Genomic DNA, 24,187 nt, shown 5'->3' on the forward strand with positions numbered 1-24,187 from the left:
TGAAGTTTTAGTTAAACTGTCTTTTTGAGTAAAATCACGTTTTGGGTATCAGATTCTGTCTGAATGTTGCAATGCCTGTCAAAGGGACCTGAAGAGCTGCTACAGAAACCTGTACAGTATGATCACTATCTCTGGTTCAGAAACTCTTGCTGTACCTCCCCACCTTGATACTTCAGATTAGACTTGAAGTTGAGATGGTTTTAAAAACAGTCACATTTTGAAAATGGTATCTTTAAAAGCATGACCCACTTGGGCATTCAATGGTTATTCTAACACACTTCCAAGAAGGTTGTGTAATGGTAGACTTGGGTAAAATTTTCAGACGTGCCCATGACTTAGGGATTGTCTACTCAGAGGATTAGTGCACAACAGATAAGAAAGTGAATCAACAGTGCGCTAGTTTGCTGCATGCTAACTGACCATGTGGACCCTGCTACCATGCACTAAAATCTCTTTAGTGTGCTTTGACATATTCCCATATGAAAGCATACTGTGGAACTTTGTGTGTTGTAGCAGGGTCCACTTGACCAGTTAGTGTGCACCAAGTGAGGGCACTGTAGATTTATACCCTGGCTTGCTTCATGCTAACTCTGGGTAGACAAGCCCTTAGGAGTCTGAGTCACTTTTGAAAAAGGGACTTGGGCTCCTAAGTCGCTTGGGCACATCTGAAAATTTTACTACTTGCCTCTAATTAGAGCTTTTGGTTGGTTGTGGGGCTTGTGGGCTGTTTTTTTAACGTTAACCCCCGATGTTTTGAGTAAAAAGAAAACGGTAATATGTTTTTCTTCCCTTTTTAAAAAAAAAAGATATCCACGCAAACACCATGTAAAACTCTTTCAAGTGAGCTCTTGATTACATGTTGGCAAGAGGTGCTGCTACTCTGGGTACTGGCGACACTGTGGAGGAGGGTGTGCTGGGGGAGGGGAAAGGACAGTGTCCCAGTATCCAAAGTATTTTTAGAACAGAGAATTGTCAAGACCTTTGGACTTAAAATGGCAAGCTTTTGTTTTTGTTTTACAGTATCTAAATCATTCCAAGATGCCCTAGAAATTTTGAAAGTTCAGAGAACAGTTAAAACTGAAATATATGGATTTGGGAAGGAGAGAGGTAAATATTGCTACCTCTAGAACTCGGTGAGAAGGATTGTGTGGGATTTTGTAATACTAATCTTGAATGACTAAATTTACTAATAACTGTAAATATTGGCCACTGCTTGAATCATGGGTGTCTCCTTACATATTAGGAGGAGAAACTGTGGGAACCCAGAACTCCAGTTAGATATCATGTTGACAAGAAGTTTTGAAGCCACCTACTGTAAAACAAGGAATGTCTGTATTGATTACTCTATGGAAACTTGTATTATGTTCATGAAGGTGTGTAACTTAATTGTAACAAAGGGCAAGATCCTGCTCTGTTAAAAATGTTGGCAAAAATGTGGAATTAACTTAATTGGTTGCAGTGGTTATTCCACCTTTACAATATTCTGGCTGAAGAGAGAATCTAACTCAAAGTGTAATTTCATACTTTTACTGCTTTTTGGAATCTTGGTGACTAGGTGATCAGATTTGCAACAGGCTGGAATGAATGAGTGTCTGTACTAGAAAGGTTTTGTTGAGTTCTAATAGGTTTTCTTTTCACAGCCTTTCATCATGACTCCAAGCCCCTCAGGTATGCCTCCTTGTGTAGAGGGTTTTGGGTGATTTTCCCCCCCCCCCCTTCAACCATAAGAAATGGGAGGCAGTGCTTCATTTATAGAGGTGTGACTTTTACTGTGGCAGGTCTAATATTCTCATTAAAGAAATGCACATTACTTAAAACAAAACAAAACACTCCAAAAAACTATTCTTGTTCTCCAGTTTGTCTTCCATTGTTGACACAAAGATCAAAGTTTTAGTGACCGTTAACTGCAGGGTTAGGGTAAGGGAGAAAGGCACACTGAAAAAGATGGAGAAAGCAAGTCCAGCTTGGTATTCTCTGTTAAGTAGAGAAGAGGAGCAGCCCAAGTGTGGTCCATGGAGCTTTAGAATATGGCTCCTCTTTAATACAGAAATTACATGACCCAGACACGTCTCTTGGCTGCTCTGACTGTTGCACGATCTCCATATCAAACTGTAGCTGTGTCTTTAAAGATGTGGAGGGATGTAATCTGTTTCATGTTATCAAGTAAGGTGCAGCTCTCTGCCTTCTGCCAAGCTGCTGACGTGGCCCTCATTTGGACCTTCCTGACATAGAATATAAAAGTCTACATTATAAACACCATAGATTTTCAGGTACTGATTAACTTTCCTGGAACTAAATGCAGAATTCTTTTTTTGAGACATAAACACATTTCACTCAAGACAACCTACTCACGTGCCTTACTGTAACGCTACTGGGCAAAATTCACCTCTTTGCAGTGGGCCAGCACAAGGGCTATGCACCAATTAAATGGGATTTAATTGGTACATTGTAGAAGGCCAGCACAAAACCAAAGAGGTGATTTCTCTCCCTCCCCCGAAAGTATTTTTCAGATCTGGGGCCATCTCAGAATTGCTTGAGTTCTAAGCCAGCCAGCCAGCCCTCTTTGTCCCCTGTCTTCCACATTTTAAGAAAAGCAACAGTCTGGGGCATTAACTAGCATTGTCTTCTTGCCCTTTGATTCTCATGTAATGAATCAGAAGTGTGTCCAGTGTTTTAGCTCTTCAACATAAAAGTGCCTATAGCTAGTTTCATTTCCCAGATGCTGCTTGGGGAAAATGTGAAGTAGTTCAAGGAAACTTAAGTTTACTATTTGCCACCATTTAGAATTTCGTTGGGGTTTGTTCTTCAATCATTTCAGTTTTATAGGTGGGATTATGTGGGTCAGCTGCTAACTTTAATAAAAAAACAAATTTATGGCAGATATAGATGTGGTGTGGGGGTGGAATCCTTCCAGCTGCTAACCTATTTCCAGCCACCTCTGGGCCATTAAATCTGAGCATGGTTTCCCCTCTCATGCCTGATTTCCATTTGCCAAGACGATCCAGTGCTGTAAAAGACATTGGCAGTTGCAACCAGGTCTTTATGTTGTGTTTTGAAATGTTGTTCCTACATCCAAATTAAAAAGACAAAGCGGCCTCATCTTCCACTTTGCTCTCCCCTCTGTCTTATGCCAGTTAGACCGGTTTGAGGGTGACTAAATGGGTTTCAATGGTGTGTGTGTTTTGTGGAAGGCAGACTAACAAATCTGATACATTGGTACAAAACTGCTGAATAATAGACAAAAAGAGCCGTGTTCTTCCAGTGCTGGGGGTTTCTGTGAATCCATTGCTGCCAATGGACGCCACAAAACTTAAATAAAACCAAAACCAGTGCTTACTGACAAACACCTTGTCATCCTGCATAAGAGATGATTTTTTTTTCTCCATTTGATTTGAGTGGTACAGATAAAAAATATACCAACATTCTCAGTAAAATAGAAACAAAAAAGTAATACAAAAACCTATTGACCTTAATAGGAGCCTGAGAGCTCTATCTTTTCTATACTCTTCTTGCCTTCTAGGCTTCAGTCTACTAATTTGATGCATTTAACTTATATATGAAAAAGAGCCCCTGATTTTTAGTCTGTACAGTCCTGGTGATCTCACTTCTTCTGTCACTCCGTCACATGAACAGATACAACATCTGTTTGTTCTTTGTTTGTTTGGTGACTGTCACTGGAATCACAATGTATGTAAATATTGGATAACTCGGTGTCAAATGTAATTTATTTTAATATTTTGCAATAAAACATGAAATGTACAAGTTGTTTTCTCCAGTCATAATTGGGGGGGAGGGGAGAGGTATCAAGGAACTGAGTCTTATTTCTATAACACTATACATTTTGTATTGTAATTCACAGACAAGGCTGGTCTTGTTCCAAAAAGCTGAGGCCCTGATACAGCAAGTTGTAAGTTAATACACTGCACTTTGAGGGAGCAAAGTCTGTCAAAAAGACAGGCATGTTGGAACAGAGATCAGCATTTGGAAGGCTAGCCAAAAGGTCATATGGATATGCTTGTGTACCCACAACCGCTCTCCAAATCTTTCACTCCACAATGTCTGAATGGGAGGTAGATAACAAATAAATAAATACTGTATTAGAACTGTAGGAACAATCTTACGGTGGCCATTGAATGGGCTAGAAGACCTAACAGCACTTTTCTGCCTCCGGCAGTTTAATGTACAGAGAACCAGCAGCTCCCATAGAAATCAGTGGAAGATGGGGTGACTGACACTTGAGGAAAAATCAGGCCGCTTACTGCACATGCCTAACTTTAGGCACCCAAGTCTGAACATAGCCTGATAGGTAGGTGTATGCTAGGTACACACCCAAGGGCACGCTCCAGCTATTTAACACCTAGCAGTTGATGACGGGAAGTACCAGACTGGGATACTGTTAAGTTCTGACTCGTGGGGATAAGATTCCAAAGGGTAAAACTCAGACAAACCTTCCTGTAACACCCGGTGATTTCCTTTGAGTGCTCTCCCCAAAAGGGCCTAACCAGCCTTGAGCCTGAAAGTTTGGGGATGTGCTCCTGTCAGTTTTTGTGGTGGCATCCCTGCTGCTATGAGGTAGTGTTGTCTAGTGGCTAGAGCGGGGCCATGATTCTAGTTACTATTTGATTGCTACTGACTCATCAGATATCTTTGAGCAAGTCACTTTACCTCTTTGCCTTAGTGTTTACACTCCTGTAAAACATGGATGATACATAGTGCTCTAAGACCCCTTGAATGAAAGGTTACTATGCAAGTGCAATATCTATTAGACTTTGCCCCTCTCTCTTGCAAACGGGTAGAATTACACTCTGAGTCAGAGTGTGAATGAGGGAGCTGATCCTACATACCATGCCTGGACTCTGTGTAACTACCGAGGAATGTGGTTTTATTTGGGTTACGTACGTGATGAAAAGAGGGAGATGGGAGGAAAATTTAACCCTGCCCACAATAAACAGGGCTGGCAGGTGTCCTGTATGGCCTGTGAAACTCTCACATTGGACAGCCTTCTCGCAGCTGCCTGCATTTCAGCTGGGTTCTCTGGCACGCATCCATCCAGCTGAGCTATGGGCAGGCATCAGGCTTGTGGTTTGTGCCTCCTGGCCACTTGAGGCCATTGTGCAATTATCCATCTGCCCTTTGTGCCTCAGCTCCGGCGGCTCCCATGCTGCAGCACAGCCAGGAAGAAACAGCTGGGAGGAGATGGTGGTGTAGTGGTGGCCCAAGGTGAGGAGCCCAGTACTGATCCCAGGCTCCCTCAGCTCCCCAGCATCTCCCATCACAAGCTTCCAGGCACCTGGGAGAGTAGTTGGGGTTCTTGGGTTTGTGATGAGGAACAGGCATCCAGGCTGCCTCTCTTTTCTGTCTCCTGCTCCTGCTCCCACTTGGCTGTGAGGAAGAAGAGGTGGCTGCTGCAGTGTATCTCGCTCAGGGCGGGTTAGAGGTTTCTTTCACAATGAAAGAAAAGGGAATGTGGTATTGCCTACCCCAACAGTTCAAAAATCATGTCAGACCTTAAATCTTGAGACTTTAATAAAAAAGAATAAAAGGGTTTGGGTCTGTCTTTTTAGTTTCTGAACTCCCGTGGCCCATCCCCGGTCTGTGTCAATTAGTCTTGCCAACTCCCCCAAAAGGTGATGTTGATCCCCCAGGGCAGAAGCTCTCGCCCCCAAATCAATCCTGCCTCTGTTTCCCCCACTTCTCTGCCTCCTCTCTACTCCTTCTACAGCTCTAGGGTTGCTTAACCCCCCTCTCCCAGGTCGGGTGGGGGTTGGGGGGGGAGCCTGCAGCAAGGTCCCCTCTGCCCCTTCCCAGGATGGGTGTTGCAGGGAGGGAGGGGAGAGGACCTGTCCCTGTTACTCGCAGGAGGGCTCTTTCTGTTCCCTCTTAGGGTTACTATACATCTGGGTTTTCCAGGATATAGCCTCTTTTTTGAGCCTCTATCCAGGGGAAATTTTCAAATAACATGAAATGTCCGGGGTTTTTGCAGAGCAGAGGCTTCACCTCCGAAAAAGCCCCGATTGGTCCCTCCCCTGCATTGGCATCAGGTCCATTTCCCTACAGCCACAGCTTCTGGACCCCACACAGCTCCCAGCCCTGGGGGGGAGGGTCCCGCAGGGTGACACTGACCAATGGCTCTCACGGCATCCTGGGCTTGCTACCATGACAGGGAACAACACTGCCTCCCCCCCACCTTCAGTGAGTCCCCCTCCCTCCCACAGTGTCCTAGTCCTCTCCCCTCTTTGCCTCAGTGAGAATGGTGTTGGCTCCTGAGAGCGAGGAAGGGGTAGGCAAAGGCCGTGGAGAAGCCAGCCAGTCAGAGGGGTTTCCCCCTCTTCCCGACCAGTGCTGAAGCTCCAGCCCTGTGGGGCATTTCTGGTGTCCTCACTGGACTGGCTCCGTTCAGCCCTTGCTGAAATCTCATGACTTGCAAAGGTATCCTGAGAGTTGGTGACCCTGTAAATGAGGGGAGCATCCCTTGGCCTCCTGACACACTTGTTCCAGTGACGTGTAACTTGAGGAGCTGCCCTACCCTTGACAGCCATGAATATAGGCAGGAGGAAAGGAAGAATCTATAGACCCTATCATTCCTCTCAACATTAAGGCAGCAGGGATCCTGCTGGCTGGGCCTGGGGGGAGGAGAGTTGCAGAGCAAACCACCTCACGCTGCAGCAGCTCTGGTCCTGCAGGACTGGCTGGGCTCAGCTCCCCATTCAAGGCATTGCGACCCGATGTATGGGGACACAGCACATAGAGATTTGGCCTGGCCGCAAAGGGCAGCTGAGCTTAGCCAACCCTCCGGGACAAGAGCCACTTCGACCAAGACAGGGAATTTTGTGGGTCAAAGCAGGACCGTCCCATGAAACCTGGGACTCTTGGGAGGTCTGCCCTACCCCGTCCTAGTGTACATCCCTTGATGTTGATATTAGGCTTTCAGACCCTCCTTTTCCATAGGTCCTTTTGGCTGTTTACCCTGTGGTGACTAGATTCAAATATTAGCTGTAGACCTTGCACAGCCTGGGATATTTAAAGTATTTGGGGGAATGTTGTTTAGTTTCCATGTTGACAGACGCCAGCCTGCCCATGGCATCTGGCATCGTTTCTGCTGACGCATGTGCAGGCACGCTCCCAGCAGAACAGAGGTTGCCTTTGTAACATTGCTCAATTAGGCGTTCATTCCTCCCACCCTTGCCCTAAACTCTCAAGAAAATCAAACTGAAAGATTCTTCTTTGGCCACCTTGGGGGAGAGAGGAGTAGAAGTCCACCAAAGGGGGTGGGGTGGAGCAGATGTTAAAAGTCCCATCATGTAATCAGCACCAGGATGGGAAATCCTGGTTTCATGTTATAACTAGAAAAAAAAAAAAAAACCAATCCTGTCTTCAGGATATAGTATTGTGCCTAGTACAAACCAGCTATAAATGTATACAAAAACCGGGCTCAGTGCCCATAGAAATTAACAATTCCAGATAAAAAGGAGTAAAAGATAATCCCAAAAGGAAGAGTGGGAGCAGAAAGAGGTCAGAGAGCGAGAGAGACCCATCTTCCAGAAACAGAACTTTGAAAACAAGCTGAGCCACTCTAGGCTGGAAGCGCTTTCTCTGATGTTCACATTCCCAAATTGAGCTTTACTTCTGGACAGAATCCTGTTGACATACAGGACTGTGGGTTTACATCTGTTTAATCTTCTGCTGGTGTAAGCTACTCAAATACAATGGTGTCAAGAATGGTATAAGACCCCAGATAAGACAATCTTCAAAAACTATTATATTTTAAAAATATTGATCAGACTCGTTCTTGGATAATTATTAGAGATAGTCAAAAAACAAAAAGTTGACTGAAAATTTTTTCCATCAGATTTCAGAGTGGTAGCCATGTCAGTCTCTATCAGCAAAAACAACGAGGAGTCCTTGTGGCACCTTAGAGACTAACAAATGTATTTGGGCATAAACTTTCGTGGACTAAAACCCACTTCATCAGATTCATGGAGTGAAAAATACAGTAAGCAGTATAGATATATATTACAGCAAGCTTATGCCCAAATAAATTTGTTAGTGTCTAAGGTGCCACAAGGACTCCTCATTGTTTTTCCAACAGAAAATGTAATTTTTGTTGACACTGACATTTCTATAGAAAAATTTTGATGAAATATTTTAATTTTCATACTGGAAAAGTCTATAGTTGTTTGGAGTAACTGTGTAACTGTGAAAATTCCAAACTTTTTTTTCAATTTTAAATTGATGTTTTGAAATTAAACACATTTTTGGATAATTTAGAAATGAAATTTCTTTCAGTTTTTGGAAACCAAAACAATATCAGTTTTTTCCATTTTCAGGTTTTGGATTTTTGAGGGGGGAGGCAATCTGAAAAGGTAAAACTGAAACCTTTTGATTTCCAAAAATTGAAAAAAAAAAATCATTTTGACTTAATGTTTCATTTTAAAATGTGTTAAAATTTCTCACAGAAAACAACTTTTTTTTACTGAGAAAATTCAAATGGACATTTTCCCCATAATTTTTTGTGGGGGGAAAAATGTTGATTCCCCCCCCCCCCCCAACCAACTCTAGTATTTTTGAGAAATAACAAAGACTCTCCAAACCTGTCTGTCATTCTGCCTAAGTCTGAGTGTACAATGCACTCTACCTTTAATTGTACTCAATGTATCACCTCTTCTTTCAAAGGAGCACAGGCCTACACTGAAAATAGGAGTGCCAGTCTACACCCATCAGAGTCTTTACTTCGTCCTATAGCTTTAGGCATTTGCTGATTACATCTCTGTTTACACCTTTTGAGTCAATTTCTGGGTGTATAAGGAAATATTGTAATTATTTTCTAATGCTTTTCAGATCACCGCTTTAAAAACTCTTGTGCTTATTTATGGGCTGAGCACTGCTTTATACTTATGCTTAAAAATATGCTGCGGTCAGAGAAGCACTTATCCCAACCATACACCCTGTCCGTGGATGGGACATAAAAAAAAAATGTATGGCTTAAAAGTGTGGAGAAAATCAATTTGTTCCCCTGCATGCAGGCCTACAGAAAGAGTCTCATAAAAACTAGAAAGCAGCTATAAAAAAAGCAGAGACCACCTAATGAAAACTTCCTCTTTGCCTTCCTGCATGTGGCTGGCTATATTTTTACTGCCAGAAATGAATGCTGTATTTCTCAGTTTGGATTTAACTCCCACACCCTGTGAAGTGAGATTATAGGGTTTCATTTACAATGCCAAGGCTGTTCTTCCCATACAGCCCCCAGACCTGTTGCTTATCTACTGCATGTTGGCAGTCAGTGGAAAAGTGGGGGCGCAGCTCAAGACTCCAGGCACGGACAGCCTCCTCCAATATTTTTCTACTCCTTCCAGGCTTGGACAGCTGCCAGCTCCATCTCTGGCACAGCTGGAAAAGAAGGCAAAATTAGTAAGGAAATTGATGTGATTTTTAATTTCTGACTAAAATGGGAAATGAATGAAAAGCTAGCAAGATGCCTTGGGCATTTGTTGGGGAACACTGCCTACTGTGACTAATTTTATGGCCATCTGCCATTATAAAGTGATACAGTAGTTGTGGCTTACCCCAAAGAAAATCAGAAGGGTTCACAAGGAGGGCTCTGATAAAACAAAGAAGCAGTGATATATAAGAGACCTGCTATTCTCTCATAAGGTTTTCCAAAGGAAAGTGGAAGCCGCATCCTTTGAGTCATAGAACAAACAAACAAAAAAACACTTAGACTGGACTAATAAATATACCATGCAGAACAGTTCAGTGTTGGCAGGTGGATGGGGTAGATCACAGGTTCTCAAAGCACATACCACACTGTGCTTGCTGGTCATGTGATTATGACTCTTCTTTCCTATAGTTGCTTGCTTGCCTGCCTGTCTGTAGAAATAAGCAGTTAAGAATCAAGCCTAGCAGGGAATGTTGCAACCACCAGTAGGAAAAGAGACAGGACGTACTTGAGGAAGCAGAAAGGAGTAAGGAACAGGAAAGTAATTCATGAGATTGAAGACCTGCTTTCCTTTCTTAGTCTGTACTCTGTGGAGCCTTTCCTGATGGGCCACAGAATGAAAGCTTTTCTAGAACCAAGAGGGGGGGAATTGAGAGGGGCCGTGTGCATGGAAGGGGGGAGGGTATGTCTCACATGAAACTGTTCACAGAAGTAAGCTGTCCGAGAACCCCTGCTATAAGCCCAGCACAAAACATCATAGGAGATTTAAAGGAAGCTGATTCCTGAGCTGAGGAAAGGTGGAAATACAGCTAAATAGAGGAACTAAAACAGAGGCAGAGCAAGCAAAGCATCAATGGCACCTGGTCCACGGATAGAACCAGAGCTGGTAAGGGGACCTGCCTGGAGACCAACAATTCACACTGTACTGGCTGAGCTGATGCAGGAGGGGTGCGTGATTCAGGAACCGGGACCAGCAGATCTGGCAAATGATGCAACGACTTCTTGCTCTTGTAAGCCTTGGAACGCACCCCTCCTCTGTGGCCAGAACTCCTGGAGGGTGCAGTGTCTTTCTTGGGTTTGGAGGAAGACTTACTGCCATACTTAGGCACATCCTTCCATGGTTCATGGCTAGGCCCCAGCATGGGGTCCATAGCACTGGTACCGGCCGAACCGGACTGGGACTCCGTGGTAGGAGGTGCACTCCTGGATTGCTCAGGCAGATGTCCAGAGGGGGTCCCCTGGCCAGGATCTGACTAAGGCCTCATGGCAAACTCCATGAGGTGCTTCTTAAGGCGTAGGGCAGGGAAGGAGAGACAGATACTGCACCTGGATGTAACGTGGGCTTCCCCCAAGCAGTACAGACAGTGTTGATGTTAGTCAATGAGTGAAAAAGAGCGAGGGCATCAGGGCAGGAAGTGCAGACCTTGAATTTTATCGTCATAATCTCAGGGCCGGCGCAACCCATTAGGCGACCTAGGCAGTCACCTAGGGCGCTACAATTTGGGAGGCGGCGACCTTCCGCCGCCTCTGTGGGGGGCGGCATTTCAGGACGAGACCTTCTGCCGCCTAGGGCGGCAGAAAAGCTGGCGGCACTCCTGCATAATCCAGTATCCAGACACAAGTGCTAGGGGAGGGATGGTTGGGGGGGACTACTGAAGTGACGTCCCAAAATCCTTAATCCTACAAAAATGACTATGAACACTAAAGCTACTACAAAATCAGTAAAATCCTAATTATGTACAAGAACAAAAACAGTTTTTCTGGAGAGTTTGGAAAGTGCGTCACCAAGGATGAGAGAAAAGCAAAAGCTCCGACTCAGACCATGCAGCAATGAGAAGGAACTGAAGATGTGGTCGGTCGCCCCCTGCCCTTTATCACCTCGGGCAAAACCGTGAAGCAATGCAAGGGCGCATGTGTGGACCTACGGACACTACTACTTTGATAAGGTCCAACTCCAGCTGCATGGCGCATGCACATTAACCCTCAGTGGAATACAATAGGGACCATCACTCGAAGAACTATCAAAATCAGATGGGACATCAAGGAACATCACAATACAAAGGATTGGTTAATGGCTATCGCACCTTGGAAATGCTATGTGCAAGGAAGCTCATCCTATGCATTTGGAGACTAAACAAAGGAAATAAAATAAAGACACAAGAAAATTTCCCATCTCTGCCATGTGAACTCTTGGGGCCAGAGATTCTAAACTGACTCAGAGATCCCCAAAGGTTACCCCCTGGATCTGCCCTGAAAGACATCTTGAATTGATAGACTAACACATCTGTCATGTTTAGGAATCATGTGTTTTCTTTCTATAACCTGTAAATAACTCTTCCTTTTTCCTATTTAATAAACCTTTGTTAGTTTATTACAGGAGTGGCTACACAGGTGTTGTTTTCATGTGAGATCTAAGATTCAAATTGGTCTGGGGTACGTGAATGGTGAGACTATTATAGTGATTCAGAAGTTCACATTTGTTACTGGCTTGGGGGAATCTAATTATAGAACATACCATCAGTGTGGGGTGTCTGCCCTGTGGTAGGCACTCATGGTGATGAACCATTCCAGGCAGCGTGACACTGCCAATCCCTAAAAATGCCCAGGCATGAGAGACATTGTTTTCTATCTCAAAATACTTGATCTGTTAGAGATTTTAAATAGAGGGAAAAAATGGATTAAAGCTTAAAATTTGCTGTCCTTTATAAATTGCTGCCTTCCAACCCAATATGTGACCTTGCGCATTCATACAATGTATCGTCTTGGAAATGTTTGTGATAAAACTTATCTTCCCTTGGCCAAGAGAAGGAGAGGGGGGAAAGGGAGGAAAAGGCTCAGAGATTGTCGTAGTTTATTTACTTTAAATGTTCATTCTTTCAAAAACCACAAGACCTAGGACTAAGAGGTCAGTGACAGCTTCCAAAAGCTATATTACATGCAAACTTTATGCAGTAATCACCCAGGCTCTTCTTTAAAGAGGGATATTACTGCTGTCAACTGCCCCGTCTTTCTCTTTCAGCTCCCATTGATATGTTCCCCTTGCCTGTGCATCCTAATTTCTTTCCTCTGCTGTGCTGCATTTGTCCTATCCTATAACAATTCCTGTGACCACGTAAGTATGCTGTACTTGTCCCTATGCAGTGTAGTTGTAGCCATGTTGGTCCCAAGATACTAGAGAAACAGCTTGGTGAGGTAATATCTTTTATTGGACCAACTTCTGTTGATGAGAGAGACGAGCTTTCAAGCCATCCAGAGCTCTTCTTCAGGTCTGGGAAAGTACTCTGAGGTCTCAGCTAAATGCTGTGGACCAGATTGTTTAGCACAAGTAATTAGTGCATATTGTGAGGGACCATTCAAGGTAGAATGGCCCGTTAGCACCTCTGCAGTCATAAGACAAAAATAGAGGGTTAGTGGGTTACAGATGGTTGAAACTCACACTAATTGTTGTGATCCACTCAAGGACTCTTTTTAATCTTGTCTTTGTCACCAACAGAAGTTGATCTAATAAAAGATGCTACCTCACCTGCTTTGTCTCTAGTAGCTGTCCCTATTATGCAGCCCACCATGGCCACTTGGCATTGCACACTGACAGCAGAGCCAGTACTTGGATTCTCCTGTTCTAAAAGCACAGGGCCTTACTGCTTGAATCTGAGGCTACTCTCTGTTAGCAATATGCGGCCCATGCCACCCAGCTGAACAGTTTTGGGGTTCTCTCCATTAAGGACACCGCTACTTATTTTATCCATTATGGGTTTGATTCTGGGGTCTCATGAATAAGAAAAGAGAGAACAGATGTATTCTGACTATTTGGACCCTATGTACACTGGGCCAGAAACTGGGTTAAGGACACATCTAATAATTTGCCAGTGGGTCTGGTGTTACCTGAAATGGCTTTAACAGAAGGGCCTTGCCTATTTTGAGTGAATTGCAACTGCTTCTTTTTCAGCCCCACTTGCCCCTGCTCCTTCCCATTGCAGCCCCCGTCTGCCACCAAACCTGAACTCCTCACCACCTCTCTTTCACAGGGCTCCCTCCTCCCACCACCTCAGCCCCAAACCTGAGAGCCCCAACCTGATTTAAAGCACAGTTCCCCTTCTGCAGTGTAGACAAGACCTCTATTTTAAGAATCATGCTGAAGCTCAGGAAAGGGGTACACTGAACTACTTTGTATTCAGGTCTGCTGACATGATTGCATTTGTAGTGTGGATGGGATCTAAACTGGTGTCTCTGTAGCACAAAATAGGCAGCTAAATTGTCACCTGCACAAACAAACCTTTGGCTCCAAATCAGCAATTCAACAAAGGAAAAGAAAATGAACGGAGCAAAATGTGCCTGCTTATTCACTGAAGACAGGATGACCTAGAGAATGAAAACAAAGAGAAGGGATGAGAGTCAGAAGCAGCCAGCATAACTGAGTCACTTTGCACTGGGAGCTTTTATGCTATGAAATACTGGTGGCAGAATTCTATACAATGCTTGAAAACGTCACTGATGCTTCCCCTCCATATTGCATTTATTTCTGATAAATGCCAAGGTGACAGGACTTTAGAGATCCTCCGGATGGATGTCAGGAATTGTTTGTGGTCTGTGCTACATAAGACACTAAATTTAATCCTCAGGGAGAAATGAAAATGATATCAAGCCCACATTCCTGTGCTGAATGTCTCCACTAACCAAACTTCTAACTAAAGGCTGAGTTGTATGCTCTTCGTAGAGGATGTACCATTCTTGTTGTGGGGGAATCAGCACAGTTAGGGTCCTTTGGCAGGGGGTTCCAGTGGGTTATCCAGTCATCTCACCTGCTTCATGGCAGAACAGAGTTCAGTGTCCCTAAATAAGGAGCACAGAGCCAGTTCAAGTATATCCTTGGAGACCACCTCATTCGGGGTCCTATTAAGAAATGGTTCTTACCCCACCCTCCCATTTTATAATTCAAATAGTGTCTTATTTATTTAACGAAAACACTTATAACTTCCACAGATTAGGTCAGGTTGCCTGTGACTGGGGAAGATCGAGGGTGCAGGGCAGGATGGGGAAAAGGGCAGACATGATTGAGGAGAGGCTGCCTGAAGGGAGGGGAGCTCTGGGACACGAACAGAAAGCAGCAGGTAGCATGAAAATAGTGGTTCCTGAAAAGCTTCATCTCAGGTTCAGCATGAAGTGGCTAAAATGGGAGTGAACCAGAGGAAGCAGCAGCAGCTGGTAAGGGTGGGGAGGAGCCTGGAAAATGCCTGTAGAGGAGAGGAAGGAAAGGAGGAAATAGCTGGGAAGGGCACAAAAGAAACCCCCAGTAGGGAGAAAGTAAGGCAAATGGGAGCCACTTAGGAAAGGACCCTGATTCCCACCACTACTTCCTAAAGCAAAACATCAAGTTATCTCCTTCCCTGCAGACACTTCCTTCTCGCCTGCCTTGCCTCTCACTGGTGTGGGGTGGAGACTTTCTTAGGCCAGGTCTAGAGTCTAGGCAGGGTCTGGGAACAAGCAGATTTGGGGTCCAGGAGGTGTAGCACAAGATCAGTTTCCTCACACTGTGGTGGTATGGGACTTGGAGGAGTGAGGGGCATGTGCATGCTGTCTTCCTGTGAGTGACCCCTCCCCAACTCACAGCCCCTTGCAACTATGGGTTCTGTTTGAGCTGGCTCTGACCATGAGGGTGCAGCCTTAGCCTTGATTAGCTCCAGTGATGGTGTTTCTACCTTGGCAGGTTTTTCCAACGGGCATAATTCTTAAGTCTTTTCTAATAAGTAAACGCCATTTTTCTAACTCAAGTTTATTTTAATTGCCATTTCCTGACCTTGTTAGAAAGGGAAAATAATCAGTTCCTGTCCTCATTCTTATAATTATATCTTTCAGCTTCTGGCTGCCCAGGGCTTGGAGTTGTTGGGGCACCATTACAAGAAGAAACTAAAAACAGAACTCCTCAAAACAAAGCAGCATGGTTGAATACAGATCCCAGATCAGGAATAAGAAACCCTTCCCGCTCCAACCCTCTGTCCTCCAACATACAATGTGGATGACTCAGGTTCTTAAAAGAAAATAAGTTGTCCTGTGCCCAGGTCTGACAGATAGCTGTGAGGTCCTGTTGTGTAGTTTTAATGTTCATTAATGTACATGTAGGCAATTATCAAGTTTGCCCTCAGTATATTTCAGTCTGTCTAAGGCTAGGTACTCACTGGTTAAGTGATTGTGGGTTAGTCAATATGCAGTTACATATCTGACTTTAACATAACCATATGGTCAATATAAGCACTCTGCTGTTAGGTCTTTCATCCACCCTGGTGCTGTATGTGGCTGGGATAAGCAATACAGCTACCTGGGTGCATCTCCTGAGATTCATAGTGCTACAACTCGCTGTGTCACTCTCCGTTCGCATTCACAGAGTGTTGTGGGGCAACTTGTCTGCTCAGTCAGGGGATTGAGAGAGAAAATAAACTAGGTACAGGAAATTCATGTCCTGGCAGGACCCAACTGGTGTGGTGGTGTGCTGTTATGTGTCAAAGGAATGGTTCCTGCTTGCCCCAGTAACACAGACTGACAGCTGCAGCTTTTTATGAAGGCAATGATTCTTTTTTTGTGTCTTCACAGAAGCTTCTGCCAAGAGATAGTGGAAGGTGTTTCAGAGGCTGCTTTTAGACTGGAGAAGATGGAGGCAGCGAAGCACAACAATAAGAGATGGGGACCATGAATAGATGGACTGAGCAGATGCAGTTTCCCATGGCAGATGCTTCCAACGCGGACCACCTCTTCTGAACCAGGAACACAAGCATACAGTAGTGGGACTACATTGTGATGGAAACGAGATGCACAGCAGCGGGGCCAGAACTTTTGCATAAGAAAAGCCACTCTCTTTGGATTTGTGTAAGGAGCTTGTCACAGCCCTTGAGCAGCAGAACTTCCAGATGTAAGAGTGGCAGCCAATAATGATCCATAAGTGTGTTGCTACCACCCTGGAAGTTGGCAACCCCAGATTGTTACAGATCTGCCAGTAATCAGTTCAGAGTAGACGAATCCATGGTGATGGAAATTTGCAAGGCAATTAATGCTGTGCTTTCTCCTAGGATGGAAATAATCCTGAAATAATTTTGGGGTTTGAACAGATGTGATTCCCAAGCTATGTAGCATGATTGATGGGGCTCATATATACCCATCCTATGCTCACCATGTCAAGGAATTAAGTACATTAACAGGAAAGGATACTTCTCCTTCATTATGCAGATCCTTGTAGACCACTGCAACATATTCATGGACACCTACATTGGATGCATAAAGATCCATGATCTTCTGGAAGTCTGAACTGTTTCAACAAGGAGATCCTACTATCTGGATTCACCCCCATGGCTCATGGGCCCGAATAGTCTCTCAAATATGGCCCTTTGAAACTCTGTCTTGCTCTCTCATCTCACAATCCTGGTGGAGATACTCTGCCAGCAACTTCTCCTCATACTCCTTATTCTCCTTTGTTTTTCTTCCAACTTCTTATTGCTTCTCCTTCAACTCCATGGGCTTTTCTGATGGAGCAGTCCTTTTGCACCTCCATTATTACATCATCTCTGGTCCTCCATGATGTTAAACTCAATTTCTGAAGCCTGTCACTGACACTGAGTGGTCTCCTAGTTGGCCTCCCATCCTTCAATGAGACTATTTCTGTCTCACTTGGTCCTGAGCGAGGAAAGAAAAGGCTGTGCGTGTCCTTGACTCCCTATATTCATACTCAGTATACACAGCCACAACTAAAAAGTAGCAACTGTTATCTCAAAAGAATGCCATTCTCTTTGCTAATTCTTACACCCAACAAACTTCTGCAAGTTGTGAATCTTTCTAAAGGAGTTTTCTCAGGAAATTAAATGGGGAGTTGATTTTATTTTTCAAATCTCCCAAAAAACTCTTTTTGGGAAAGGGGGGGTGGGTGGGCATGGGAGAGAGTACCATATCCTGGCTGACAGAATGGCAATGGGGATTATATTAAACCTCTTTCAGGCAGCTGCAACCTTACAAGACATCATGCTTCTTCAGATTCCAGAATGGAAGAGGGACCAGTTATTCCAGGCTTTAGGGAGAAGACTTTCTCTACATGCAAAGGAAATCTTCCTATGTCTTGTGACAGATGAACTGGTAAGTGACTGGACAGGGATTGCAAGTTATAATGGTGGCAGAGGGAGGCTTGCTTTACCAAGGAATCTCAGAGACTGCCTGTAGTATTTACTGAGCAGAGGGGAAAAAATCTCCAGGAACAGTCCAAAAAGCAGATCAACAATAAACCGGCTTCTATGCTAGTGGGAATGTGCCTTAACATGCAGGTATATTTGGATGGTAGTATGTTCTGGCAAGCTACATTTTGCCTGGACTTAGGTACAGCCAAGAAGCTTTTTACTGTCATATGAATGTTTTTTCATTATGAAAATATATTGCATTCAGCTGCTGTAAGATGCTGGTTTGCAGATAGGTTTTAATCCACTTGCACATCATTTTAAGCAGCCTAGTCAGGATGGATGGATGGACAAGTGTAATGACAGCATTTGACCCCAGCTGAAGCAGCAGCTAGAATTAGAGGTAAAACCCACCCAAATATTTTGTAATATCCTTCATAACAACAGAGGTGGCTGTGCCCATCTTACTTGGCAGAGAGACTGAGTCCTCTCCTAGTTCTTCTGTGTGATGCCTTTTGTAGTGGGGAAAAGGCTAGGCTGAATGGGGAAGCAGCCACAGCTGGGGCCATGCCCAAGCAGGCCATAGCTGGCCCTATAAAAGGGCTGTGAGGCAGGAGCTGAGTGAGTCTCTCTCCAGACTTGGAGGGAGAAGGACCTAGCTGCCTGGGGATAGGGTACCTGAAGCAGAGCAGGGCTGGGGAAGGGCAAGAGGAGCTGGGGAGCTCCAGCCTGGCAACTCCCTAGGCTGAGGCCTTTATCAAGGCCTACATAGGTACTGGGGCTAGGAGGCGCAGCCAGGCGATAGGCAGAGGCAGCTGGTCCAACCCCGTTGCCAGTGATGAGTGGCCATTACAGACTGCAGTCTGCCCCAGTGAAAGGGGGCTAGATGACGACTGGCAGTAGCCACTGAGGCAAGATGGGCCTAGAGAGTTGGGGGTTCCCCGGGGAGGGGAGACCCAGAGTGTGGGGGTACTGCTGGGGCAGAACCCTGAGGTAAAGGGCACCAAGGTCCGGGAGGGACACGGGGGCCTGAGGCAGGTGAGACACCGCCAGCAGGGGGCACTCCGGAGCTGGAATCGAGCTAATTCCCAGACTGACCAGCAGGAGGTGCCGTGGCAGTGAGTGCGATTTGCTACACCTTTCCACTCCACTGTGCTCTTCCTGGTCCGGATCAGGAAAGAGTTCCCGTGATTCATGGTTGAGATCATCTCTGAACCTAGTGTCATTATCCACCCACCCTTTTAGAGCTGTCTGGTGGGGTGGAGCATGTCTTCTCTAAACATACACCCATCCTGGCTCCACAGCTAAGTCCCTGCTGAAATCAGGCTCCATACATGACATGCTTCTCAGAACATGGTCCAGTTCCTCATGAAATAAACATGTTGTCAGGTAGTCCTGGATTGGCCTTCTGGTACCTCACCTTGAGCCCCTTTATATTCTCCCTGCACTGCTGTCCGGTCCATTTCATTAGCCAGCAGCTGCTGAGATAAACCCATCATACAGTTTGAGGTTCTTCTTTGAGGAGTTAAGTCATGGTTTTGGTTGCTTCAGCCCAGAGCTGTATCAACATTCTGGTCTGATTCTCCTGCCAGGTGACTACACACTGATACATGGGCTTCTGAGTAGGCACTGTTCTGCTGTATTAAACACTGGAGATGGATGGAGCTAGAGGATGGTGAGCAGAGGCCTATGAAGGCAGACCACTTCCAGTCAGGGATCAGACCACAGGCAGATGGCAAAGATAGTACGCAGGAGTGGGTGCCCGAGAGGCTTGTGGGGAAGTAACTGGAGGACCATGAAGTATCTATTCTTGTGACTGGCTGTGGTTGCATTTTCCCTGCAGATATCTCAGGTTAGCAATATATGGAACAAGCTCACTCACCTCAGGGCATGGTGGGTGCCTTGCCATGTGGTACAAATAGAGGCTTGTGGATGTGGGAGAGTGGAGCGTGTTTAACAGTGGGTTTTCTCCTTAACTCTAGTTAAGCCTGCAGCAAAGACAAGGCCTAAACTGAACATGCCTAGATTTTGCAACTTTTCCTGCAACTATATATTTCAAACCACTGATAATTTTGTCTCTTATCTCTAAAGAAAAAAGGTTTCCTGTGAAATGTGGTGCCAAGAGTTGAATGCCAAGGTCCAGTCAGGGCTTACCTAGTGCAGACTAATTACCTCATTGTTTTAATCAGAGAATCATAGAATTGTATTAATACCTCATTATTACTCCTAACTCACTAATAATTCACATTTAAAGTTCATCGCCAATGAACAAAAGTTACTATCACCAGGAAAAAGAGAATCCAACCTCCCTCCATGTAGTAACCTGCTACAGTTCAGTGCATTTATTATTTGTTTTTGGTAGTGCCCCCGATTAGCTAGGAACTTTCCAAATAAAAGAGAGAACATAGTGCTCCCCCCTCCCACCCCACCCAGGAGATTACAATCAAAAAGACAATGAGACAAACACACATAAGGTGTTTTCAGCAGTATAGTTAGGATTAGAGGGCCAATCCTGCAAGCACACTGAAGTCTGTAGGAGTTACACAGAGAGGCTTTGAAGAATAGCATGAAATGAAGGACAACAGTATGAAAAAACATTGACAGTTATTTTTTAGAGGTGGTACCTCCCAGTGTTTTTATTCACAGTACAAAATTAGATTGTTACAACACAGTGAATGAACCTTTGCAGGAGTGTTGTTTGAAAACATATTCTACTTTTCAGCAGATCTAATGTTTTTTTAAGAATTCCCTACCGTATGTCCCTTTAAATTAATGCTCACCCTCTGCTAAGTAGGATCAGGCCCTAGGTTAGTGTCCTAGGATGTTATAAATTTTGTCATAAAGTAGATTTGTTCATTCTTATAATATTAACTAGAGGTTGATGTTGGACTTTAGCTCATGTAGAAGATCCCTTGAGACATTTGTACTTTAACATGAAACAAACATGCAGCGAAATATGACTATTGTTGGTAAGTGCCAGGATAGTCCAACTGTTTTAGAGACAGACCCAAACCAATACCTTGAATCTGAACACCCCAAAATTCTGAGCTGTTCAAAATCCAGATCTGCACTCTGCCGCTTGAGCTGATTCTTAAAGACGACTGAGCATTAGGAGAGGCTGCGCTCTCCATACAGTGCTGTGCTCTGGTAAAGTACTGGAGAAAACCTTCCTCAAGAAACTGCTCACTGCCCAGAATTGTCAGTTTCACCTGTCAAAATAACTAACTGGAGCTTTGGAGAATTTTCCAACTGGGTGGCAATTTTTGCAGGGTAGGGGAAGGAAAACTGGCTGGATTTTCACACAGAATTCAGATCCATCTCCAAACCTCCCCAACTTTTATGCTTCTGTCATCTTCCTGGGCAGGACCGGCTTTATGAACTGCGGGGCCTGATTAGAATACCCGGCGGAGGTCAGGGGCTTCGGCGGCACTTCAGCGGCAGGGGGTCTGCTCCAGGTCTTCTGCAGCACTGAAGGACCCCCGCCGCCGAAATGCTGCGGAAGACCCGGAGCGAACCACCACTGGGTGAGTAAAAAGATGAAAAAGGTGCCTAAGGCACAGAGCCCTCTGAGGAGCGGGTGCAGAGCCCGATTCCGGGGAATCGGGGGAATCAGCCTAAAGCCGGCCCTGTTCCTGGGAAGAAGTAATGCCTTCCCCAGAAAAAGTGATCCCTTCCATGTGATTCTGTTACACTGAGAAGATAACTCACGAGTTTCAATTTTGCAAGTAAACGTGCTCATCCGATCATGAAGAAGAGCTCTGCGTGGCTCAGAAGCTTGTTTCTCTCACCCACAGAAGTTGGGCCAGTAAAAGATATTACCTCACCCACCTTTGTCTCTCAGTCTCCTATAAAGTGTAAACTCTTCACTTGAAACTGTCTGCCCTCCTCTGGAATCCTGTGTAACTACAAGAAGCACTGAGAGCAATAGCTCCAATATTTTAGCTCTTCAAAATCATATGTCAGAGAGACGGAGAGAGGTCCACTATGAGACCACTCTCTCGGGATCCTGAATGACAATCCTGAGAAGAAAGCTTGGTTCAACTGGTGTGATGTCCTCAGAATCCTGGCGCTTGTTATAGCCCTTGTTCCATTTCCTTGTAGTGGGATGGAACAAGGAAGTTTTCAACTGCTCCTCCCCCAACCCTGCTCAGGTTTCGACAAGAGAAAAATTGTGGATCTTTTTTTGAAATAGTGAGGTCTGATTACAAGCTAGTTATGAACAGATCATTGCTGGATGGTGAGAGGTAACTGCCAGTCATATTTCATACTGTTTCTTTCCTTTGTCTGCATAATGTAATCCTACTGGTTAAGGTGATGGTAAAACATAGAGATCTGGGTCAATGACCTGCATGGCTCAAGATGTATGTGAGAACAGATCAATAATTTTAGATAGCACTTTTTGTCCTGAAAAATCCCAAAGTGCCTTAACAAACTGTACACTTGGATCGCTGCATTCACAGCTGAAATGAAGTGCCTAGAGTGGAATGCAGCTGCTATTTAATAGCCTGCAGTAACAGTACACAGCGGTTTAGGACTGAAAGCAAAGATATTCTTATCCATGTGAAACTACATGGGTAATTTAGGTTGACAGTAGAATCGCGTGAGTTTATATAACAGGGGTTAGGGCACTGTTTTTTTTTGTGAAAAGCCAGATCCCAGTTCAGATTTAAAGCTCTGTCCATTCCCACCCTACAGCAAAGTTTGGAAGGGTTTCTGGATCCTAGCTTTTGGTTTGGGGCCATCTCTACTAGATACAATTCCCAGATATAAGATATGCTGTAAAAAGAAACAGACTATGGCATGGGACAGTTTGTTAGTATAAAATGTTTGCAACAGTGAGAAGCTAATGCCAGTTAATTCCCTAGTTATTTACTGTAATCTCATTAATTTAAAAAAAGAACTCATCTGCCTTGGGTGTAACTATGCAGCCTCATATGGTTTCCCTTAAGATGATATTGAAAAGGAAATAAGTAAAGTAACAGTTTTTAGAAAAATTATGTAGTTTTCTTCATCCCCTATATCAGCACTGATTTGTTCACACCATAAAAATGATAGCTAGCTAGTGAGTTCACCACCACAAACTGCACAGCTAGTTTAAATATGGTGTGTACCCACCATTTATCTTCCAGAGGAAATGTACATGGGGTAACTGTGGATGAACATTTTTAGGTGTGGCCCTGTGGCACTCCTTACCTGCAAGCACACCAGCATGGAGTGATTTAAATCAAAATGATTAAAATAACCAATTTTAATCATGATTTAAATCCGCAAGGAGGAAAACCATGATTTAAATAATGGATTTCAATATTGGTTTACATTTGTACTTTTTAGTTATTTTCATAAAGAAAGGCCGATTCTCATTGATATAAAATGGTATTTCATTTATTTATTTATTTATTTATTTTATTTTGCTAACCAGGAGGATACACCATAACTATACACATTTATTTAAGCAATTATATAGCCAAACATGCATTTATCCAGATTCTTAATATTTACTTGTTTTATTATGTTAGAAAAGGGGAATGATGCATTTCTTGTTTATTAGATGATTTATTTTTGACTTGTGATTTGTGTCAAGCTACAATTTGCAGGGAAATTGGAATTCAATTAAGATGCACAAAAATAGCATTTCAAAATTGTTTTTCATTTGTTAAATAAAAGCTACCTAACGTGGTGGATACATTAAAAAAAGTTTAGCAAAGCATGTTTTGCATTTAAAATGAACTGCTTTATTAAACAAAAGAAATATTATCTGTAGATATTATAGACTTGAACTAATTGTTTCTGGTCACTATGTCCTTCATAATTTTAGAGCTAGATGATCTCATCCTCTCACACTCATTTTTCTTCATAGATGGGAAGAGGTCATAGATGGGAAGAGGTCATAGATGGGAAGAGGAAAACAAGCTTTCCTGCTTGTTCATTCCCAATTGATTTCTCAACTTTGAATGAACTAGTCATTGAACTGAACTAGTTGAACAAAATTAAATGAAGAAAATATTCTCTCTGCACCTGCAGAAGAGGCAAGGTCTGTCAAAAGCTGGTTTAGCTCTTCAACAAACTCTTCACAACAGATGGACATAAAACAATGCTGTGTTCTTAATGGAACTGAGCAAGGTCATTTTCCAAACTGATAAAGCTCCTTCCTACCATGGGAGTACATTCCCGATTACCTTCTGTCAGGAACAGAAAGCACCAGAGAGCTTTTTGTTCACTGACTGATGATTTGTTTTCTTGTAGTTTGAGAACAGTCAAAAGGGAAGAGACTAATGATTTTGGGTCTGAACCAAAGTTTGGCAACTGAATGAACTAGAGGATCGTGAATGACAATCCTGAGAAGAAAGCTTGGTTCAACTGGTGTGATGTCCTCAGAATCCTGGCACTTGTTATAGCCCTTGTTCCATTTCCTTGTAGTGGGATGGAACAAGGAAGTTTTTAACTGCTCCTCCCCCAACCCTGCTCAGGTTTCGACAAGAGAAGGGTAGGAGGACTGCAGGCACTCTTCTAGATATCTCTCTGTATTTTATAGCTACTCCTGGAGGGAAGTGCCTACACAGAACTCACAGGAGCAGAGCTAGAAACTAATGCTTTGAGTGAAGCT

This window comes from Malaclemys terrapin, chromosome 3 (assembly GCF_027887155.1).
Source record: "Malaclemys terrapin pileata isolate rMalTer1 chromosome 3, rMalTer1.hap1, whole genome shotgun sequence".
Taxonomy (NCBI): Eukaryota; Metazoa; Chordata; order Testudines; family Emydidae; genus Malaclemys; species Malaclemys terrapin.